The sequence below is a fragment of the Protopterus annectens genome, chromosome 9.part0, assembly GCF_019279795.1.
Source record: "Protopterus annectens isolate FY-2018-M chromosome 9.part0, PAN1.0, whole genome shotgun sequence".
NCBI lineage: Eukaryota > Metazoa > Chordata > Ceratodontiformes > Protopteridae > Protopterus > Protopterus annectens.
The window spans coordinates 869,465,457-869,470,919 of NC_056743.1; the positions used below are offsets into that span (position 1 = coordinate 869,465,457).

At 43.1% G+C, this 5,463-nt stretch overlaps 1 protein-coding gene across 3 annotated transcripts in view; it reads left to right on the forward strand.

Annotated features, from left to right (window-relative positions):
• B4GALNT1 (beta-1,4-N-acetyl-galactosaminyltransferase 1) overlaps positions 1-5,463 on the forward strand; it is a 2,012,712-nt gene that overhangs the window by 1,021,369 nt on the left and 985,880 nt on the right. The window lies entirely within an intron of this gene.

Sequence of the window (5,463 nt, forward strand, 5' to 3'; positions counted from 1 at the left end):
ACACATTGCAAGCAGGGGGTATAGAACCAGTTCCTGCATACTAAAAGGAAAACAATTTTACAGCAGAATATATACCAGAATAATTTTGGTGGCCAAAAAGGAGCAGTCATAGAAACTAGTGTTAGATTTTGTGAACCAAAATACCTTTCTGAAAATACTGAAATTCAAAATAGTCACCCTGCAGACGATCCTGCCTCTTCTTCCGGACCACTGTTTCATGGTGATTTTATATCTGCAGTATGAATATCATCACATGTCACTTGCTTCCAACTTCAAGATGAACCTACAAATAAATGTCCGATCTCATATCCTCACAAAAAATAGTCTTCCTGGGATGTGTAATGAACACAGAAAAATGATGGCCTTTGTGCCAGAAGACATAGTCCTTGACAGTTCAGAATATTATCAGTGATTTCTGTTTTCAAGAAGCTGCCTTCGCAAGGGAGTTTCTTACAATTCTAGGTCTTGTGACATCAGTGATCCTCATGACACCACTGGACAGATTTGACTTGAGATATTCAGTGGTACTTAAAATTGTTGGACCCAGCACTGGCCTCCATTGAAGTTCTCGGTACCAGTGCTGGGTTATGTGAAATGAGAGTTACAATGGCAAAGGGATCAGCTGTCTGTCAGTCCAGACTTGCTCTTCGTCTTTCTAACCCCAATTCAGTCAGTCCAGATGGACTTGTCAGATTTTACATGGGTAGCAATGTCCAGGGGAGTTGAGCTGCAAGGCGAATGGGATCCTTTGGATGCTACAACGCACTCAAATGTCAAACAGTTGTTAGCAATGATTAAGATCTTAAAAGTTCTTCACTGCTTATGGTCTCCAAGTCCACTTTTATTGGCTGGATATGACACCACCGTTATGTGGTACCTGAACAATCCAGGAGGTACAAGGTCATATCTTCTTTCCAGTTAGCAGTGATGGACTAGGGGGATAGCATTGCCCATAGACTATTTTAAGTGGGATTCTTCTCAAGTTCCTGAAATTCAAAAGAGGCATTGTGAACTCCTACAGATGGAGTTTCACAATCCATCTGCTGTTCCTCCTGTTCTGGCTGCCATTGTGGATACTTTCTGGCAGCTTCTGTAGCCTCTGACTCTCAGCCGTCTGCATCTATGAAGCCATATAGGTTCTATAAAGTGCCTGAGGAGTACAAATTTCTTTACAAATGTCCTTCTGATGAACTTTCCATAGTCAGTCTCTTCTGACAAATCATCCAAGTTGTTGCCATCCACCAAGCTGTTGACTTAGACAGTAGGGCCATGGAAAGGTTGAGCAAGAAAGTATGCACTGCTGCCATCTTGTCATTTAGGGCCATGAACTACCAGACTTGTGTGACCAGGCATGTTTTGGCTGTCCTTTATCAGGTTTCTAATGTGGTTTCTGACCTTCTTGACTCTGAGGGGAAGGCTTTAGCCCTTTCCCTGCTGGGCTGTACTTTACAAGTTGACTGCCTTTCAGTTTAGTGCAGCTATGATGCAGCTGATGCCTCTTCCAGGGCTGCTGCCTTTGGTTCAGTTGTGAGGTGTTATTTTGGCTTCATCTTCAAGCAAGCCTGATGACATTAAGACCAAACGTTTGGATGTTCCTTTGGATCTTTTAGATCTGCTGCTGCTGCTGACCTTTTCAAGTCCCTCCAAGACAAGAGCAAAGCCTTGCAGGAATTGAAACATATTTTTGTTTCTCCCTTTCTAAATTTTAAAGGCACTATCCCTCCAAGTCTGCTTTTGTAGACAGTCTTGCCCTCCTTCCAAGGACAAGAAGGTTTCTAGGTGTGTGCCACCTGCTAATTCTACTCAGACTCTTGCCTCCCAAAAGCCGCCTTTTCAGGACAGGCTTGGTTCTATTTGACAATTTGCATGCTTCTTCCCTCAGCTGGGTGCCCTTGTCTCTTACAAATTGACTTTGAATCACTTCAGACTCTTGGATTCTGTCCATTATCTGTCAGGGATATTTCATGGTTTGAAAGTGCCCTCCTCCCTTTTCAGGCATTCCTTAACCTCATCTGGAACATCTCTGTCATTTCCCAGAGGTCCTTTGCTCTCTTTTGGCTCGGGGCACCATTCAAGCCATGCCTCCCACCCAGGTGGGGAAAGGATTTTATTCCAGGATATTTTTGGTCCCACGAAAAGAGGGTACATGGAGACCAATGCTGGTGCTTTCCCTGCCCAACTGTTTTCTCAAGATTCCTTCCATTTATATGTTATCCCTTCAAACTTTGTTTCCTCTTCTTCTTCCATAGGCCTTTCTGGTATCTCTTGATCTAATGATGCGTACCTTCACATCCCCATCCATCCTTTTTTCAGGGAATTTGTATGTTTCTGTGTCTCTTCCTTGCATTTTCAGTTGTCTGCTTTGCCCTTTGGCCTCTCTCTTGCCCCAAGGATATTCACCAAATGCCTCACTCATGTCGTTGCATTTTTGCAGGATTTGAGGTATTCAGATTTTTCCCTGTCTAGACGATTTGCTTATTCAAACACCTTCCCCCAGCAGTTGGCTTTAGAAACTCAAGTTTATTACTTTCCTGTTACTCAGTTTGGGTTCACTATAAACCTCCAGAAATCAGTCCTGCTGCTTTCCCAGGATCATAATTTGCTTAGCTGCAGACTTCATACAGTTCCCATGTTGGCATCTCTGCCTGTTCGCTAGGCTCTGCCTGTAATAAACTTTTTCCAGTCCCTTCTTCCTCTGGCATCTGTCACAGCCAGGGAATTTCTCAGGGTCTTGGGATTCATGGCTTCCACTACTCACATGCTATCTTTTGCCAGGATCCATATGAGGAAACTTCAGTGGTACCTCAGATCAATGTGGCTTCAACACTGACACCCCCTGTAGTTCCAGCTACTTTTCATTCGCTGTCTCAAGCTTGAGCTTCAGTGGTGGATTCCTCGACTTTATCTTAACATGGGACTTCCTTTTCAAGGTCCAGTTCCCACACATGAGCTCTTTACAGATGCCTCAGACAGGGGGTGTGGCCCCCTAAAGGTTCAGAGTCTACGGCCTCCTCATCAGAGGTCTGATCACATCAACATAAACGATATGAGGGCTCTACTTCTGGCTCCGCAAGCCTTTCATTCCCCCTTTCATCCTGGGCCCCTCAAGGTTTTTATAAATAATACTACAGTTATGTGTATGTCAACAAGCAGGGGGGCACAAGGTTCTGCCTTCTTTGCAGACCAGCTCTTGTGGCCTGGGATCCAGCTATCCAGTATCAAGTGACTCTTCAGGCAGTTTACATTCCCTCAGAGCACAATCTATGTAGAATGGATGCTTTATAGAGATATGCTCCTGGATATTGTCCATTGGTGGGGTATTCCTTAGATAGATCTTTTTTTGCCTCCCCTGTGAGCAGACATCTTCCTCTGTTCTGTTCCAGAGTCTCATGTCTTCTGGCATGGAAAGTGGGTGCCCTGTCTTTTTCTTGAAGGGGGATATTTCTGTATCCCTTCTCCCGCTTCCGCTGTTACCATATGTTCTGCACAAGATGAGGCAGGGCTTTCCCATAATATTGGTAGCGACTCCCTTCTGGCCTAGAGAGCATTGGTTTCCCCTTCTATCTCACTTGGTTCAGTGCAGTCACCACAAGTTTCCTCACCAGGTGGATCTTCTTGCAGAACACAAGTGGTCTCTTATCCATCCTGACTTGTCCACTGCTCAAATGATACTGTGAAGGAAAAGGTTTTGATCCCTTTTAGGCAGCTTTTTTCTGAGGACATGCTTTGGGTGATGCAGGAAACCTGGAAACCCACTACTAGGAAATCATGTACGTCCAAATGGAAAATATTTTCTCTCTGGTGCCTTCCTCGCCATCAGGGTCCTTTAATCAGTGGAGGTTTTTCTGTTTCTCTGTTATTTTTGTGATCTGTTTAATGCTGGGTTGGCATATTCTTCAGTGAAAGCTGACCTGTCAACAGTTTCTGCTTGTCTGCCCTTGAATCTTCCTCTGGTTTCTAGATTTAGCAGGCCTTCTAGGAAGCCTATTCCGCCTTCTTGGGACATCAGTGTTATACTTGAAAAATTGACCCAGGCTCCTTTTGAGCCTGCTTTCTTAGCTTCCTTGTAACATTGTACTTTGAAGACTGTTCTGCTCTTAGCTTTTACTTCAACCAAGAGAATGGTGCCTGATCTTCAGACTGTCATGGCTATTCCTCCTTTTTTACTTTTCCATAGAGACAGGGTATCTCTTCATATTAATCCTTCTTTTTATGTCCAAGGTGGTCAATCCGTTCTCCCTTAATCAGTCCATTAGTCTGTCTTCCCTTTTTCCTTCTCCACAGTCTGCATAGACAACTCCGATATTATTTAGATAAGACTAAAGTCTTTCACAAATCTGAGCAGCATTTTGTTTCTTTTAATCCCATGACTTGGGTTTTAGCTAATTTCTAAGCAAACAATCTCTTCCTGGATTTCTAAGGCTATTTCCTTTTGTTATTGTTTTCATAGCAAATGTCTTTTTTTCATCTATAAAAGTAAATTCTGCCGGGGTAGTTGCCTCCTCTGGTACCTTTTTCAAAGGTTTTCATACCAGTTCTATCCTTGAGACTACTACTTGGTTCTTCATTCATACTTTCACTAAACATTACAAATTTGATGTTGTTTCTAGAGTCAGAGCAGGCTTTGCCAGGGCTATCCTGCATAGGTTTATGGATGGCTCTTTTCTGCCTTCCTCCTCTCAGGCATCCAATTGAGCTCTTGTAATCTCCCTTATGTGAAGAAAACTGAAACAGTGATATGGAAAGATATAGTACAGTTGTATAAAATCTTACCATACAGTAGATGTCCTTGTCTTCACAGTTACAGTATTCAGTACTCCCCCCCCCCCCCTTTCCTGACTGCTGCCCTGTGTTCTGGTTGCCCAGTTGCCGAGGGCCTTCTCTCTTTCTCGGTTGTTTATTTGTCCTCGTGGATGCATATGTTCCTGTTTGTCCCTAAGGGTATTCTGTTCCTCTGGGTTTTTTTTCATTTCTGCATATCTGCATCCGTACGTCACCTCTCCTATAAGAGTTGAAGGCTTTGGTATACTGGCTGGATGTTGGGCTAGCCTTGGCAGGAGATTCCTTAGGTGAAGAATACTGCAACAGTGAAGAGAAGGGCATAGGTTCATAGATTAGTACTAGGGTAGCTAATTACCCCATGTGAGTATCAAATCCTGCAGTTTGTGTCTGTAAGGTAAACACCTTAATCATTATGCTAACCTCCCTCCTCATATGACTTTCTTCTAATTAGCTTTCTTGATTCCATGTTACAAAAAAACATTTTATAGCAACCATGAAAGGATGTTTAACTCACTGTGTGAGAACCAATGAAATGATACCAGTACATCTTTATGCACACTTTAAAGCTATGAAATTCTGATCTTCAGATATAATTTATGAAAGAAGGATGGGCAAAAAGCAAATCCCCCCAGCTACACATATTAAAAGCAGGTGCCCCCATTTTCAAAGTTTTCAGAATCT